Source organism: Sminthopsis crassicaudata, chromosome 3, assembly GCF_048593235.1.
Source record: "Sminthopsis crassicaudata isolate SCR6 chromosome 3, ASM4859323v1, whole genome shotgun sequence".
Taxonomy (NCBI): domain Eukaryota; kingdom Metazoa; phylum Chordata; class Mammalia; order Dasyuromorphia; family Dasyuridae; genus Sminthopsis; species Sminthopsis crassicaudata.
This window is the reverse complement of record NC_133619.1, coordinates 502,960,902-502,980,669: the sequence shown is the minus strand read 5'-3', so window position 1 is coordinate 502,980,669 and position 19,768 is coordinate 502,960,902. Positions and strand designations below refer to the sequence as shown.

The 19,768-nt window shown below is 32.4% G+C and overlaps 1 pseudogene; it reads left to right on the top strand.

The window, feature by feature from the left end:
- LOC141562253 (olfactory receptor 8B3-like) overlaps nt 1-19,768 on the top strand; it is an 86,113-nt pseudogene that overhangs the window by 53,528 nt on the left and 12,817 nt on the right.

Genomic DNA, 19,768 nt, shown 5'->3' with positions numbered 1-19,768 from the left:
AGTAATAGTCAAAAGAAAAATACACTTTTTAGGAGGGACAAAGTAGAAGAAAGAAACAGGATGAAGTAGGATGGAGGGGAAAAAACAGTTCACAATTAAAGTTGTGAGTGTGAATGTGATGAACTCACCCCAAAATGGAAGCAGATAGCAGAGTGGATTAAAAAACAGACTCTGATAATATAGTGACTACAAGAAACATACTTGAAGCAGAAACATAGTCAAAAGAAGAAGAAGAAGAAGAAGAGAAGAGAAGAAGAAGAAGAAGAAGAAGAAGAAGAAGAAGAAGAAGAAGAAGAAGAAGAAGAAGAAGAAGAAGAAGAAGAAGAGAAGAGAAGAAGAAGAAGAAGAAGAAGAAGAAGAAGAAGAAGAAGAAGAAGAAGAAGAAGAGAAGAGAAGAAGAAGAAGAAGAAAGAGGAGGAGGAGGAGGAGGAAGAGGATGGGCCTACAGCAGAATCTATTATACTGCAGCAAAAATTTTTAAAAATCCAGGGATAGCATCATGTTCTCAGACAAAGCAAAAGCAAAAATAGATATAATTAAAGGAAATATTAAAAGAAACTACATTTTGATCAAAGGTATCATAGGCAATAAAGTAATATCAATACTAAATATAAATGCACTGAATATATAGCATCAAATTCTTGAAGAAAAAATAAAAGTAGTTAGAAGGGTAAATAGGTGGTAAAATTGTACTGGGGGTGGCATGTCAACTTTCCCCTCTGCAAACTTGATTAATCTAACAAAACAAAAGTGAACAGGAAAGGAGTTAAGGAAATAAATAGAAATTTTTTAAAAATTAAATGATAGACCTCTAGAAAAAGCTGAATGGAAATAGGAAGGAATATATATCTTCACAGTTGTATATAATATCTACAAAAATATATAATAGGCAGAAACTTCACAACTAAATGCAAAGAATCAGAAATATTCAATGATTTTTTTTCAAATCATAATGAAATAAAAATTACATTCCACAAAAGGTAAGATTATATTGATTCTGTATGTTTTTATTGATCCTATTTACAATTAATGGATTTTGTCCTATAATGGCATAAATGATATTTTTTGGTTTTTTTTATTTTGTTTTGTTTTGGGTTTTTTGGTCTCTGAATTTAGGGCAGAAATTCAGCTGATCTTTAATGGCTTTACCTTAGAAATCCAGTTCTCTTTCTTATCAATGCTCTCTTCTTACCTCATAGGATAATGGGGGAAATACAAAAGAGGCTAGTCTAGTATTTTTACACCATCAAACTATCTTTCAGGGATGTCTAGTTTGCTATACAAAAAGTCTGATCCACTATTCACTCTCTTTCAACCTTGCAGGTAGAGTTGGAAAAAACTTTTCTTAGTCACAAGAGGGAAAGAGGGGTTGCTATTACTAGTCCTTCATTTCTAACTTCCAATCTCATCTATGTAACCAATCATGATATTCTTAACTCTATGATATCACCTACCTTTCATTGTTATCTATACCAAGACTATACCAAAAGACTTGTGTATGAGAGAGTGACAGACTTCAGGTATTTTATAGGCTCTTATATCTCCAGGTTGGCAAGATAAGGAAGAGAAAATAGTAGCAAAACTTTTTTTATAGAATAATTTCTTTTTTTAATAATTTAATTTTTATTTTATTTTATAATTATAACTTTTTTTGACAGTACATATGCATGGGTCATTTTTTACAACATTATCCCTTGCACTTACTTCTATTCAGATTTTTTCCCTTCCTCTCCCAACCCCCTCCCCCAGATGGCAGGCAGTCTTATACATGTTAAATATATTACAATATATTCTAGATACAATATATGTGTGTAGAACCGAATTTTTTGTTGCACAGGAAGAATTGGATTCAGAAGGTAAAAATAACAGTTTACACTCATTTCCCAGTGTTCCTTTTCTGGATGTAGCTGATTCTGTCCATCATTAATCCATTGGAATTGGATTAGCTCTTCTCTATGTTGAAGATATCCACTTCCATCAGCATACATCCTCATACAGTATCATTGTTGAAGTGTATAATGATCTTCTGGATCTAGCAAAACTTTTTTTAAAAGTTGTGTTTTATACTAACCCTTCTTCTGCCCGAGCACTTGAGTGTTTGTCCTTACTAATTTCTCCTGAATAGAGATAATTCTGATAAGGATGATCAGAAATTCAATCTCTGAGACAGTAAGGCTCCCTTTTCCATGAGGCAATTAGAGTACACACCTCAGCATCTGAAATTATGTGGTGTGTGTTTTGAGACAGAAAAATTGTAGGTTCTTGCTGTGACCTGACCTGGAAAGTCTGCTCCACCTATAGGAAAGTAAAACAGCGCCTAGAAATGTCTCCAGAGTCAACAGATGATAGGAAACTGAAGGTTTTATTGTAGGTATGAAATTTTCATGGATCCAATTTGAAATAGGGAGGGAACAGCAAGTTCTCTCCCTGTGTGAATAGTCATTTCAGAAAGAACTGAAAGAATTAAAGGGCCCATGTTTACACACTCAATAAAGGAGATTATTTTTTCTCTCAAGGGATTCAATCCTCTACTCAACCCTTAACTTTACGCAAGGGATTATTTATTCTAGTCTTTTTTACTTTCCAATTTTTTTTCTAATCTTGGTTCTATAAGAAAATTTCTCTTTTGAACAATATCTTATGCTGTTTTGGGTCAGAACTCTGAAATAAGGATTCTTACAAGGAGTTAAGTCAGTGGAATTGATAAAGACAATGGTTAGTTTAGCGTGGTGATTAATAGTTCTCTAATTCAGTACATGTACTTAGTATTTAATATAGTTGTACAAGATTCACACCTTCAATGATGTAATTATAAGAAAGCATATAAAGCTACGATAAACTCAGCCAGAGTCTCAGATGCAGAAAAGACAAGTGGATGGAGACGGGAGCTCAAGCTCCTAAAGACAAAGAGAGACAGATCCATTCCTTCATCCACCTTTGTGGTGGCTGGAGGCTGAAGCACAAGTCCTTGGACTCAGATTCATTCATCTCATTTCACACCACCTTGGTGGCAGGCTCTCCTCCTTAGCTTCTCCACTGAAACCAGCACTCCAGAAAGCCTCTAAGAAAGCTAGTCCAGGCCCAAGGCAAAGAAAATAAATTGTGAAGGAGATAATAAAGGATTTGGACTTTAACACGTGACTATTCTCGTAGTGATTACTGAACTGAAACGAAGGCTGCTCCTAAGACCTCAAGAAAACAAACCGAGAACATTACATTATGCAGTTTTCATATCTAAGGCTTTTTTACATGATCCAGAGAATAGTGGGAAGACATGAAATCAAAGCTCTCAAGAACAGTCTGTAAGTTTCTATCAACATAGAATAAAGTTAGAGAAAAATGTTCTGCTTTTATCCCAAGGAACATGTTCTCTCCACCATGATACAGAAGCCAGGCTCACTGAAGTTTTCAAGTTAGGCATTCTATCCTGATATAGTTTTGCATATGTGGGAATGCATATGCACACACACACACACACACACACACACACACACACACACACACACACACACTTAAATCTCCAAGTATAAATTGCATCCATCCACCACCAAACCTCAACAAATTGCAAATTCCTTCATAATATCTCTTGTATTGCTTTTTTAATAAATAAAGGAAAACATAAAATGAAGGAAGGAGTTAAAGAATAGAATGGGAATGCTCCCCATGTTTTGATGCTACTTTGTCTTATATACATTCCATCTTGGCCCCTAAAGAAAACTTTTAAAACTATTTAATCACAATTAAAGAATAAAAGCAAATTCTGAAAAATCAAAGAAGAAAGTACCAAAAATAAGACAAAAAAAGCTCATTTAATTAATAAATGACTAAGTGTGATGAAAAATAAAGAGATAAAGCGATATATTTAAAAGCAAGAAAACTCAATTACTAGTATCAAAAAGGAAAATATAAAGAAAGAAATGAAATTATTAGAAATTATTGGGTCTAACTATTTGCCAATGAAACTGAAAACTTAAACTTAAAATGGATGGATAATTTTAAAATATAAGATGCTCAAATCAATGAAATGATGGAAAATGTAAATAATCTGATAACAAAAATAGAAATTGAATGAGTCATGAATGAACACAAGGAGAAAAAACTCTAGGACAAGATGGATTTACAATTCAATTCTATTAATCATTTAAATAATAAATTATTCAAATTTACTACAAACTGTTTACAAAATAGGAAAAATAAGATTCTACCTAATTGCCCCTATGATTCTTTTTTTTAATAAGGCAGGTTTATTGAGGGGAAAAGGTTAAAGGCAAACTATAACAGGTAAAAATAGGCACCAGAAATAGCAAATACAAAATAAAGTTGGGAAAGCATATAATCAGCAAGGAAAAAGACAAGATCCCCAGAGGAACTCAACACCAGAAGTAAGGAAATATTTTGTAAGGTGATTTAGCCACTAGTTGTCAGGTTAAATCCATATAGGAGTTTAGCAGATAAACCAGAATTAGAGTAAGAAGAAAGGCACTTAGTCCTAAAAAGAATTTAGCTGCTCCTATGGATCAAATATGGTCATGGTAGCTAAATCAGGGATACTTAAAACAAAAAGAGGATTTAATAAACCAATATCTTTAATGAACATTGATATAAAAATTTAAAGAAAATATTAGTGACGAGAACTATAGCAATATATGAAAGATCATAAACTGGACTTTATACCAAAAGTGAAGGCTGATTCAACATTTGGAAAACAATAACTATAAAAGATCACAATAACAAAAAAAATTACATTCTATCGTTGAATGAAGAAAACATTTTTAACAAAATGCAACTCCCCATTTCTATTTTTAAAAGCACATGAAAGGACTTTTCTTTAATATGGTAAATAATTTCTATCTAACATCAAGATATATAATTGCATATAACACAGGAATAAGCTAGAGACTTTTACAATAAAATCAGCATAAAGCAAAAATGTTAAGTATTCACCACTACTCTTTAATACAGAAATATTAGCCTTAGGGGGAAAAAAGCTTAGAAAAAGAAAAAAATAGGATTAGCAGAAGGCAGAGGAAAAATATCATTTTTATAGATAATATAATGAATTATTTAGAGTCAACTAAAAAATTAAGCATAGCAATAATTTTAACAAAGTGCAAAAATACAAAATAAATTATCAAAAATTTTGTATTACAAAAAAATTTCATCAGGAAGGGATAAAAAGAAAAATTCCATTTAAAATCAATATAGAATTTATAAAATAATTGAGTCTACTTTCTCCCTCCTCTATGCACAAGATATAAAAGCAACAAGAAACACTCTTGACAGAAATAAATAATAATCCAAGCAACTATTCATGAACAAATTATGCCAAATTATAGCCATTCTATAATAATGAAGAAATCATTAAAGGGAGGTATAAAAAAAAGATTGGGCTAAACCAGATCTCAGTCAAAAGCAGTAATTATCAATATGGTTTTGAACTGGCTGATCAGTGGAACAGATTAGTTATTCAGCATGCAGAAGAAAACAAATACTATAATAAATAATGTATTTTTTTTTGATAAATCCAAAGACCTCAACTAAATAGGTAAGGATTTACAACAAAATTTGCAGGAAAGCTGGAAAACAATTTGACAGAAATAAGCTTGAATCCAATAGCTCTTGTTCTAAAATAGATAAACTCCAAATGGATGTGACTTTAAAAAGATCATTTCATCAGAAAGTTACAGGATCAAAGAGAAATTAATATTTTGCATGTCTGGATAGAAGAAGAATTTGTGATTAAAGGATAGAGAAGATCTAAGAAGATAAAATGGGCAATTTAATTACATAAAATTCAAAAGATATTGCACAAATAAAACCAATGCACCTAAGATAAAACCAATGCAGATAGTAAACTGGGAAAAAAAAATTGCACTTAATAGATCTGATAGAGATCTAAATTTCCAAGATATGTAAAAAACTAATTAAAATTTGTAAGAATAATAGACAACCCACAATTGATAAAACCAAAAGATAGGAATGTGATGTTTCTGTAATTCTTACAATCAATAGCCAAAAGTTTCAAAAAATTGGGAAAATACAGTTTAAAACAGTACTAATCAGACTATCAGATTGGCTAAATTGACAAAATGAGAAAATGACAAATACTGAAGGGACTGTGAAACAGCAGACACACTTATGCATTAATGATAAGGTTGTAACTGAACTAACCATTCTGGGAAACAATGTGAAATAATTTCCAAATATTACTAAACTGTTAGTACTTTTTAACCCAGAAATATTTGTACTAGGCATACCCTAAAAAGAGATCAAAGAAAGAACAAAATGATCTATAAATATAAATTTAGAACAACCTTTTTGTGATAGCCAAGTAATGAAAACCGAGGAAATTTCCAACAGTTGACTAATTGAACAAAATATAGTATTAAAATATAATGGAAAAATGCTGTGCTATAAAAAATGACAATGCCAAAAACTGGGAATTATTTGTATCAACTGATTAGTGGAATGAGCAGAAGATGGAGAACAATTTGAAACTATGTGGAAAAATAAAGAATTTTCAAAAACTTAAGAACTCTGGTCCTTACCACAATTAACCATAATTTCAGGAGGCAAATAATAATAAAAAAAAAAATTCTACCCACTCCATGACAGAGAATTAAATGACTCATGATGCATAATTAGACATACAATTTGAACATAACCAAAGTGAAATTTGTTTTGCTTTGCTATGAATATTTGTTGCCAAGGGTTTGGTTTTTTTTCTTCCTTAATTGGAAATAGAGCAAGAGAAAATGAATATGTGTTCATTTTTTATTTCAATAAAAGATGTCTAATAATAAAAAAATAAAGCCAGTTAGTATCATTTTCTCATAAGGAATGACTCTAAATGGGGTTGGGAGATGAACAGGTAAAAACATAACATAAAAACAAAAGATAGCAAGAAAAATCTATTTTCAAAAAAAATTTTGTAGAATCAGCATTTGTAAGTTGCTATAGAGGTTCCTTGAATGATCAAGCACTCTGTTTATATTATAGCAGAGACCACATGAGTGGAGTAAGTAGTCCTTGTTCTATCTTTGGTTTGAAAGAATTATCATAAACTGTAATGCTAACATTAAAAAATAACACAAGAATAATGACCGTCACTAGTAATTTTCTGACTTTGTATAAGTCACAACTCCATCTTCCTCAGTTTTTGCAACTGTTGAATGAACTAATTGATCTTTATATTCTCTTCTTCTAGGACTAACATTCTCTTATATTCCTTTCCTTTCTCATATCCTTTAATTCACCAACTTCATGACACCAGTTTTGAATTTCTACATTTCCTCAGAAATTTTCATCTAACGTTCCTTTTTAGTTTATTTCTTTTATCTTGTCTAAGAAGCTCTCCTGAATTTAAAAAGGCTTATTTGAAGTCCTTCATCAGTTAGATGAATGGGACAGAAAATCATTTATGGTATTCTAATCCCATGATTATTTTTAAAAACTTCATTTAAAAAATTTATTTAAATCACCCCTAACTGCTAAATAACTTCATCAAGGAGAGAAACACTGTCAAAAATTTTCATGTGACTGGAAGGATCTGCTTCTTTTCTGAACTTCTTGGATCACAAATGGAGATGGTCACTTTTGTGTCTTCTCACACTGATTTTACATTGCCCACAATGTAAATTCCCAAATTCCTAGGAAGCTGTTTTCAAATCCATTACTCAACCATATATTCTCTTGATTCAATTCAAGCATTTAGTGATCATCAGCTACATATCATAACTGGGCTAGATAGATGTTAAGGATTCAAAAAGAAAAATGAAATATTCCCTTTCTTTGAGGAGCTTGCATTCTATTATGTGGAAATATGTCCACAGATAAATATATGTGAAAGTAGTGTGAGGGGGTAGCTAGGTGGTGCAGTAGATAGAGCACCCGCCTGATTCAGGAGAACCTCAGTTCACAGCTGGTCTCAGATACTTAACACTTCCTAGCTGTGTGACCTTGGGCAAGTCACTTAACCCCAAATGCCTCATCAAAAAAAAAAAAAATAATTCTAGAGAAAACTAGGAAGATCAATAAAATGATCTCATATAGAAGACTTGTTTTGATGTCTTTTTATCTCCTCTGAGGTCTCAGTCTGGATGAAGTTCATGAGGATGTGGGGTGATTCTCCGTGAAGAAAGTCACTCAGTAGATATCTATCTGAACCCTCTAGGGTGTTCCTTCAGAAAAGTGATTGTCACATGAAAACTCTCAGTACCCTCTTGGGTACTATTATGAAATGAAAACAGTTACATCCAAACAATGATTAAGTTAGCAAGACATATGATTTCAAAAGTAATTTTGTTCTTGTGCAATTATAATTTCATACAATATATGAAAGCATATATAGGTAGCATTAGAATGTGACACAATACATATAATATATGTATATTTATTTACATATATATGTAAATATATGATTATTTTAAAAATCTGAGTAAACATTTAACAAACTAACAAATTTGTGGCTATTATAGAAAAAATAAATTTCACCTCAAAGTGTTCTTCCATTTTCTTCTTTTCCTTTGGTTCCTTAGTCCCTTTCTTTATCTCCCCCCATCTTTTTCTCTTTATTTCTTCCTTCCATTCTCTATTTCCTTCTCCCTCATTTTCTCCCATACCTTGCTTTCCCTTCTCCTTTTCCTTTATTCTTTCTCCTTTTTCTTAACTTGCTCTTCTCCTCTCCTCCTTTTCCTGTAATGTTCTTGTTGGTTTTCTGGAAGTCTCTGAACCAGTCTTCCTTTCAGTTCAGTAAGAACCACAAGAATAGCCAGGTGTTAAAGTCTAAAGTCCAAATTCTTTATTGCCTCCAGAAAGCTGAGAAGCTTTCTGGAGAGCCCTTCAAATCCACCTTGGTCTCAGCGGGGTAAGTGTAGAAGGCCAGAAGGTGTGAGATGAAGTGAATGAATCTCTCGGAGTGGGAGGGCTTGTGCTTCAGCCTCCAGCCATCACAAAGGTGGACAGTGGAATGAATGTATCTCTGCGTCCCACCCTGGCTGAGCTTGCCCCAGTTTATATGCTCTATTAAAGTTAAATCCATTCATCATACTGAGTATAAGCCAATCATTATATCACTAGGTAACCATTATTTGTTGTAAGATTAAATCAATCATACTGAATTTAGAGAATTATTAATCACCATGTTAAACTAGATAACCCTTGTCTCTCAATTCCACTGACTTAATACTTTATAAGAATCCTTGTTTTAAGTACAGAGGTCTAGCCCATAATATCTTCCATTTCTTTTTCCACTTCTCTTTCAGGAATGGTAAATAGCTTGCTGAATTTGATGAGGAGAAATTGTATTCTATCATATATCTATAATCATACTGTTGTGTGGTATCCATTAATATAACTAATCTTATTTCAACATTTTCTCATTTTAGTTATGTGTCACTAATACTTGCCTATTCGATAGAGCATGTACATTTTCTATACAACAGTTATCCAAGTCTGAAATGTCAAGGAAGATATAATTCTGAGAGGAATCCATATGGATATATACATAATGATAAGAAAATTTCTGACAACTTTCTTCCACTATTTATTTAAGATAAGCATTTCATACAGTTATATAGAATCTGTACATTCAAGCTTGAGATAGCAATCACAGATCTGGGTTAACCAGCTAATTTCTTTTTTTGCCAAAAAAAAAAAAAAAAAAAACTTTCCTTTGCCATCTGTTCTTTGATCTATAAATCATTATCTTCTGTTATCTACTTTTTGAGCTGAATCTTAAAAAGAGCTAGAGGTTTCATAAAGTGGAAAATAAAATGAAAAGTAGTATAAGCATGGTATATGGTCCATACAAAGGGCTCAGAAATGGCAGATGGAATGTCACCTATAAAGCAGAGCAAACAAGCTGAATGAAATGGAATTATGGAAAGTAGTTTAGACAGGATTTCTTTTTTGAGTCATGGCAGGAGGTCATGGTTTGGCATCGTTGTGATGCCAGTGGTCCCTATCTTGAAATAACATTTTAATTGCATAAAATTACAAAGAATAAAAATTATTTTAAAATAAAATTGTCCAAAAAAATCTCACAGACTCTATCTCAAGAACTAGTCATAGAAAGACAAGTTGGAGTTAGATTTAAAAGGATCTTAAATATTAAACAACTACTAATACAACTCAAACAACAGAATGACTCCAAGCTCTCACTATGTAATTATGATCTTTCTCACATCTTTGAACATCTCTGCATCTGTCAGCCATTAAATAACACCATAACACAATTTCAGCACCATAAGCAGCGAACCATATATATTGTTCTTATTGAACCATCATATATCATATAACTATATCCGGGGAGTTATTTTAAATAACAGCCCACTTATTAGTCAATCAACTAACATTTATACTCTATTAAATACCAGGCACTGTGCCAAATCCTGAGGAATAAAGAAAAGCAAAAAACAATTCCTATTTTTGAAACAATTCCTATTCTCAAAGAACTCATAGCCTAAAGGAAAAGGACTATTTCCCATGGGGCTGCCAGATAGAGTTCATAATTCTTTCCGAGGACCATACAAACTCATATATCTAAGAAATTTTAAAAGAAGCCCATCTTATTCCTTTCTCATAAGATAGTACAATAAAAAGAGCAATGCCCTCAGAAGCAAAAGACCTGGGGCTATGGCTCCAATTTTTCCACCAGATATCTGTATAACCTTCATCTTGTCCTTTTAGGTATCAAGTTAAATATGAGTATTTGACTACTTAGGCTATGATATATATACACATATATGGCTATCTGTGAATTTAAGCATATTATACAAATTGGAAATATTGCAACAATATATTTCACAGACTTTAATAATATTAAAACATCTCATATTGAACAAATTCTTCAAAGTCACTATGTACTTTACAAGCCAGAATCCAGATGGATATAGTCCACACAGTATCATTAAGTGGTTTGACTCTTTTTGTTGCACACAGTTAAGTTCTGCTTCTTGTAGGAATATATTGCTACTCTGCAATGAGCTTTTGAATGATTTTTTCTTTATCTATCCATATGTTCCACAGTTATTACAATGAATTGTAATCTCTATTTTCAGTCCCAGAAAAGGAGCAATAATAAACTCATAATTTGTGACCAAATGTAATAAATGTAATAAAAATTATATTAAATAAAGGACCATTGGAGTGTGGAAAGAGAGATGCAGTTTTGAAGTTCTCCGGACTTTAGTCACATTGGACAGGGGGAGAAAAAGAAAGTGTGAATAAACTATGATAAGAGGAAAAAACATCCACAAAAGTTAAAGAGAGTTGGAGACCATTTGTATTGATACCATGTGAATGTAAAGCTCAATGTAGTGAGTGATTTTAAATGAGATTCTTGATTTACTGGAGAATCGGAACAAAAAATTAGTGATTTTGGATGCCAAAATTAATAGAAAAAAAAATTTTAATTCCTCTATCCTGTCTTTGAGAAGACAAGCAATTCGATATAGCCGATACATGTGCAAAAATATTATTATATTAGTCATGTTGTGAAGAAAACACAGACCAAAAAGAAAAATAAAATTTTAAAAGGCATTCAGTCTGCATTCAGACTGCCTAAATTTTTTTTCTCTGGAGATGGATAGCATTTATCATGTTATCTTCTTCAGAATTATCTTGAATTATTGTATTGCTGAGAATAGCTATGTCATTCACAGTTTATCATTATACAATACTGCTGTTACTATGTCCTCCTGGTTCTGTTCATTTTCCCTTTACATCAGTTCACATAAGTCCAAGTTTTTCTGAGAATATTCGAGTACAACAAACAACATTATTTTACAATCATATAGCACAACTTGTTCAGCCATTCACTGGTTGATGGACATTACCTCAATTTCCAATTCTTTGCCATCACTAAAAGAATGTTATTAATATTTGTATACACATATATAGGTCCCTTTCCTATTTCTGGGTCCAAAAGTATGCAAAGTTTTATAGCTTTGTGGGCATCATTAGATACATATAACTTAAGAATAAAGGTCTTTAGTAAGTCATTTGTTTTGCTTAATAATAATGTATTTTAAAATTTTTAAGAATTTATTGAAGTAAATATAATTGTGATAGTCAAATACAATTGAAATATATATATATAACTTAGAACCAATTGCAAAATTTCATTCCTTCTGATTCAGATATTATGGAATTATTTAGATGTTATAGTCATGATGTTAAAATCTATCATGTATATAAACTAGATATATTTTGAAAGGGAAGGATAACAAATTTTTACTTTATAAAAAAGAAAGAGAAAAAGATCTTTTAAAAAATCCTCTTATTTGTAAACTTGTCAAGTTTCTTGATACCATCTGTTTGAGCAAGATCATAGCATTTTATCAGCCCTGTGAAAGAATTTTCTGCATATAAAAATGATTTTTATGAAATGTTTTTATGAATATATGACCCCCCTCTTCTGTCCTTATAAAACAAAGAGTGAGGGAGATTAGATTTTAAAACTCTGTTTATACTGTAGAAGTTATTTATGTGATTATTATTTTATGCTTATGAAAATTAGAAAGCTATACCTGATATAATATAATTATAGAAATACACACATATCTGTATAGATAGATGTATATATAACATCTTGAGCCAAATTAGTCTCAACAGACTCCTGTCTTGGGCCTTCATTGCTTGACCCCTGCTCTTATTGGAAAGACTTCTATCTTGTCCATTTTAATTATGATGCTTGCTGATGATTTTAAACAAATGTATTGTTTTAAGAAAAGTTACAGTTATTCCTATGTTTTCATTTTTTAAACAATAGGATTGACTTGTAAGAAATGACCAACAGGATGATTTCAGAAAGCTCTGGAGAGACTTACATGAACTGATGCTGGGTGAAATGAGCAGGACCAGGAGATCATTATATACTTCAACAACAATACTATATGATGATCAATTCTGATGGACGTGGCCATCTTCAACAATGAGATGAACCAAATCAGTTCCAATAGAGCAGTAATAAATTGAACCAGCTACACCCAGCAAAAGAACTCTGGAAGATGACTATGAACCACTACATAGAATTCCCAATCCCCTTATTTTTGTCAGCCTACATGTTTTATTTCCTTCACAGGTTAATTGTACACTATTTCAAAGCCCGATTCTTTTTGTACAGCAAAATAACTATTTGGACACATATACATATATTGTATTTAATTTATACTTTAACATATTTAACATGTTTTGATCAACCTGCTATCTGAGGGAGGGGATGGAGAGAAGGAGGGGAAAAATTGGAACAAAAGGCTTGGCAATTGCCAATGCTGTAAAATTACCCATGCATATATCTTGTAAAGAAAAAGCTATAATAAAAAAATAGGATTGACTGCTGTATATTGTCAAAACCTTTTTCTATATCTAGTGATATAATCATATGGTTTTTCTTGTTATTGATATGGCCAATTATGTTGATAATCTTCCTAATACTGAGTCAGCCCTTCATTTCTGATAAGAATTCCACCTAGTCATAGTGTATGACTTTTGTGGTACATAGCTAGCATTTTTATTTTATTTAAGATGCTGAAAATTAGTCTATAGTTTGCTTTTTTTGTTTTTGCTTTCTTGTTTCAGTAACAGAACTATATTTGTGTAATGAAAGTAATTTGATAGGACTTCTTTGACTTTTTTTTCCAAAAAGTTTATATGCTTTAATATTGTAATTAATTATTCTTTAACTGTTTGATAGAATTCATTGGTGAATGCTTCTGCTTTGGGAAATATTTCCTAATGGAGATATTTGGAACTTGTTCAATTTTTTTTCTAAGATAGAATTATTTAGGTATTATATTTTTCTCTTCTATTAATCAGGTACATTTATATGTTTAAACAAAACTGTCATTCTTTATAGATGATATGGTGGTATTGAAGCAGGTTGTGATCCCTTTAAGAAACTACATTTGTGATTATTCCTTCTGATTCCCAACCCCTCCTAGCCGATGCATTATCAGTTCAGGAAGCCTGAACCTTTGATTCACAAATCCTGGCCAAAAGCATCCCTTTGAATTACAAATGGAGATCCGGGCTTGTCCCAGTCCCAACCAGATCTGAGCCAACTTGGGCTCTCACAGCCCCCATCAGATCTGAGCCAACTTGGGACTTCACCCAAGGGCCCCCTTAGCTAAATCTCTCCTTATAAAAAGAGCCAAACTAAAATCCTCTCTTTGCAGAGGTTCCAAACATGCTAGCCCCATGCTTGGTACCCCAAGGAGCTTCTGCCCACTGGAATACTCTTTCCAGTGCCCTCTTCTCTTTACCCTCATCTATTTCTTTAACTAGACTTTAACCTTACTTCCAATCCCCATAATAAACCTCTTTTTCAATCTAGGTTTTCGGGTCTGTAAATTTCTTTACCGAGGATCTTGCACTGCCAGAAAGGAATTCCCCAAAACTCTCTACTCTTTGTGCCAAATCCATTGCAGGGAGTTCCATTTGACTCCCTGAACCCCAATCCTGCCACTGAGACCTCATTTAACTCCCTGACCACCAGAAACCCTAATTTTATTTGGGTACCCCAAATCTAAATCTCATTAGTATATTTAGAGAATCTTAGAGAATCAGTTAAAAAGCTATTTGAAATCATTAAATTCAGCAAATTTATATGATATAAAATAAACCCACACAAATCATCAGTACTTCTATACATTACCAACTAAGTGCAGCAGGAAGTGGTATAAAGAGAAATTCCATTTGAAATAATTTTTGACAATATAACATGCTTTGGAGTCCATCTGCCAATAAAAACCTAGTAACCCAATTCCAAAACACTTTTTACATAAAAAAAGTTAGATCTAAACAATTGAAGAAATATTAGTTACTCATGGGTAGGCCAAGTCAGCATAATACAAATGACAATTCTACCTAAACTAATTTACTTATTAAGTTCTATCACAACTAAACTATTAAAATATATATTTTGTTGACCTAAAAATAATAAAATTCATCTGGAAGAAAAAAAGGTCAAGAATATTAAGGGATTCAATTTTTAAAAGTGAAGGAAGATGGCCTAGCATTACCAGATCTCAAACTATATTATAAAGTGGTAATAACAATCTGGTAATGATTAAGAAATAGAATGATAGATGTAAATGGCCATAGTAACATACACAGAAATCCAAACTTCCAAACAAAAACTCATCAGTTGACCAATATTTTTGTGAAAAATCAAAAGGAGTTGGCCAAAACTAGATACAAAGATCTCACAATAAAATAAGGAAAAATGGATAAATGATTTAGACATAAAAGATGTTATCATAATGACATTAGAGATTGAATATTTTATGTATCAGATTTAACATAAAAATTTATAACCAGAGAAAAGACAGAGAGCATTATGGACTAGAAAAGGGATAGTTTTGATTATATTAAGTTAAAAAATAATGAACAAAAGCAATGTATATAAGATTAGAGGAAAAGCACGAAATTTTACAATTCATTTTTCTAATAAAGGTCTAATTTCTCAAATATTTAGAGAAATGAGTCAAATTTATAAAAATACAAGTCATTCTCCAATTTAAAAAAAGCAAGAAGATATAAACAGTTTTCATCCAAAGAAAAAATGCTCTGAATCATTATTGATTACAGAAATGTAAATTAAACCCAGTGTGAGATACCACTTCATACTTATGAGATTAGTTACTATGTTGTCCTTTGTTCTGGAAGAAAACCAAAATGGCATTACTATGTTAAAGTCAAGTTAGTGTGTCCCTCTGTGGCTAATACAAGCTCAGAAAGCTCTGCTACAAGTTAGAGACAAATAGTTCTTATGAATATTAGGTGTGGGTTTTCTAACTTTACACATATTGATTTCTTCTGAGCTAATTCAGTTATACTTTGCTCCTACAGCATAGCAACTTCTCTGGAAAGGGCACACTATACTGGGCAGTCCTTTCTCAGTGTCCTCCATATCATAATATCAATTCCAAAGTTTTTAAGAGAGACCTGGACAGTGTCCTTGTATTGCTTTTTCTAACCACGTTATGAGCACTTGCCCTCTGTGAGTTCTCCACAAAATAGTACATTTGGCATTCTAACCATGGACAGTCCAATGGAGTTGCACTCTCTGCAGGAGAGTTGGACTGTTTTGCAATTTAGTTCGAGAAAGGAGCTTAGTGTCTGGTACCTTCTTCCAGGTGATCTTCAGAATCTTGCTAAGACAATTCAAATGGAAGCAGTTCAGTATCCTGACATGGCACTGGTATACTGCCCAGGTTTCACAGGTATGAGATCAGCCCAATGGCTCTGTAGACCTTCAGTTTGATAGTCAGTCTAATCTCTCTCCTCTCCCACACTTTCCTCCAGAGCTTCCCAAACACTGAGCCTGCTCATTATCAATATGGACATTCCTAGAAAGTGTACTACCAAAGTAAGTGAACCTATCCACAGCATTCAAAATTTCTCCATACACTGTAACTGATGATTCCACATATGTATGGTGTGCTGGCTGATGGAGCACCTGTGTTTTCTTGATGCTAATTTTTGGGCCAAAATTAGCACAAGTATCAGAGAAGTGATCCATGCTTTGTTGCATCTCAACATCAGAGGCTGCATCGAGTGCACCGTCATCTGCAAACAAAAAATCATGCACCAACACTTCTTTCACTTTAGTGGGAAAATTTACAATCATGCCACAACTGACTTGGATGGCATGTTGGTCTTCACTGAAGGTGTTTGACAACATGGTGAAAACATGATGCTAAAAAGCATAGGAGCAAGGACAGAGATTGTTTCACCACACTGGTGATGGAGAAAGTTCAAGAGCACTGACCATTGTTCAGAACTGGAGCAAGTGTGCCATCATGAAATGACCGTACTATATTGATGAACTTCTCCAGGCAACCAAATTTTGACACAATTTTGCACAAGCCCTCATGACTGACAGTTTGAAGGGCCTTGGTAAAATCTACAAATGCTATGGACAGACCTCTCTTCTGCTCCTGGCATTTCTCCAGGAGTTATCAGGCAGTTCATACTACATTCACTGCTCCTTGGTCCTTCTGAAGCCACATTGGAGTGGAAGGTGTCTTCAGGAAAAACTAGAACCTCTGGGGTAAACACTATCCAACCCTTTCCAGGGCTTCTTTTCACGTTTGGTGTCCACCTAATCCACCTAACTCTTACTTGTGGATTGCTCCAAGAAGTTGTAGCATGCACAAAGGCCACACTCCAAAAAATCATTTCAGCCATTAATATTACAAAAAAGGAAAAAGACAGAAGTTGGAAGGGATGTCAGAAAATTGTAACAATAATGAGAGCTGTTAACTGATCCAACCAATCTGGAGAGCGATTAGATAGAACTGTGCCCAACAGTGTACAACAAACTTTTGACTTGAAATACCACTACTAGGTCTTTATCACAAGGAGATTTTTAAAAATAAAGAAGAAATTTATGTGTACAAAAATATTTATAATAGTTCTTTTTGTGATGGTAAAGAGTTGGAAATTGAGAAGATTTCCATCAGTTGAGAATGGTTAAATGAGTTGTGGCATATGATTGTGATGAAATACTTCTGTGCTATAAGAAATGATTAACAGGATGCTTTCAGAAAAACCTAGGCAAACCTGTATAAGCTAATGCTAAGTGGAATAAATAGAATCAAAACAACAATGTACACAGTAACAGCAATGCTGTGTAATGACCAACAGTGAGTGACCTAGCTATTTTTAGTAACAATGATCCAAGATAGTTCCAAGAAATTTATGAAGAAGATTTTAGAATCTTCAGAAAAAGAACTGATGGGCCCTGAATATAGATGGAAGGATATTTTTCTTTATTTTCTTTATTTTTCTTGTTGAGTCTTCCCTGTTTTCTTTTGCAATGTGGCAAATTTAGAAATACATTTCCATGATTGTAAATGTATGATCTATATCAAATTGCTTGCTTTCTTGAAAAAGGTAATGACAAAGGAGGGACAGAGAGAATTTGGAACTCATTTTTTAATGAATTTAAACCATGTTTTCACACGTAATTAAAAATATAAAAATTTTCAAAGAAAGAAAATAAATGATAAAATCTGTGAAAACACCATTGCAAGATATAAAAGTTTAGCATTTATAAAATATCTACCAACACATGATTTGGTGGCTATAATTGAAAAATGGCATTCCCATGCTATGAATAAAGATCTCAAAATATCAATAACCTATAAACTGTATCAGAACTGAATCATTTCATAGATTGAATTTTTACTGCTGCACAGACAAAAAAAAGCTCAATATATGTTGCTTTTATAATATGTGTTGCTCCATTAGACTCACATAATCACCAAACTATATGAAAAGAAAGTCTTAAAAACACAGATCTCTGATGAGACTAAAAAAGAAGTTCATAATATCACAATTGTTTTCTCTGTTATTGAAGTTGTATTGAGCATACTTTCAGCATTCCTGCAGAGAATGAGCTTACATTCTTTGAAAAGAAATAATTTTAGCCACCGGAGCTTGAGTATATAAAACATTAAAGATCAAAATACAGCAGTACAACAACTTGTTCCAATACTGTTGTATGGAGTCCAAAAGACAAAAAATTGGACAGGAAATTAATAAACGAATAGCCAAATAACATTACTGGTATTTATAGTGAGATTTAAAGTTTGTCAATATGTTTTCATGTGTTTCATCAGTTGATCCCCAGACAATCTTTTGAATCTTTTATTTTTTCTTATTTTGCTGATAAAGAAACTTAGGCTATGAAAAGTTGTTTGCCAATGTTGATTAGTTACTAGATATCAGAGATAGGATTTGTGATGAAATACCAGCACTCTTTCTATTATATTATGCTCCTTTTAAACAACAAAAACCTTAAAAACTAAACTATTCCTCAAATAACATTTAACTCTTCAAAAATTGATTCTTCTTCATACTATCTATATTACTTTGGGCAAATACTTAACTTCTCAATAAAATGAAAATGTTGATCTAAATGAAATCTAAAGTTCCTTCTATTTCCAAATTTATGATCTCATTTTTAAAAAGTATCGTCTCCAACTTTTTGTTCTTGAACCTTGATAACAGTAAAAACTTTTGAATTTACATTTCCAATATGTTGTTTAATTACATATGCTATTGTTCAGTCATGTCAACTCTTCTTGACCCCATTTGGAATTTTGTTCGCAAAATACTGGAGTGGTTTGCCATTTCCTTCTCCAGCTCATTTTACAAATCAGGAAGCAGTAAAACTAAGTGATTTGACCAGGATCACATAGCTAGGAAGTGTCTGAGGCTAGATTTCAACTTTAGTCTTATTAACTCCAGGCCTGGAGAATCTGTTTATGCCACCTAGTTGTACTACCCTATAAATGGATCCTTTCCTAATTTTCCTAAAATTTTGTACATTCCTCACAAAAGCATTCTATATTCATTTTGTATGTATGTTGTATATGAATATGTACATATAAAATTTTATATATATGCATTTTTTTCTTTCATTTCTGTAGAAATGTTTCTCATCCAAATTTCCATTACCTATGATGGCTGAAGAGAACAGAGAAAAAGTAAAATTATTTACTTTCTAAGAAATGGAAATTTACTCTATCACATTTATCATACAGAAAAAGGAATTAAAATAAGTCATTTATGATCAGAATAAGTTATCTGACAAGACTAAAGAAATCATCTAAAAAGGAAGTTTAGGTGAAAAACTTCTACAAAAATGAAAGAAACAAATTGCATATCCACATAAATAAATATATGTAGAGAGAGATGTTCATATACAGCACATGTACAAAATGAATAGAGGATGCTTTTGTGAGGGAAGCCACAA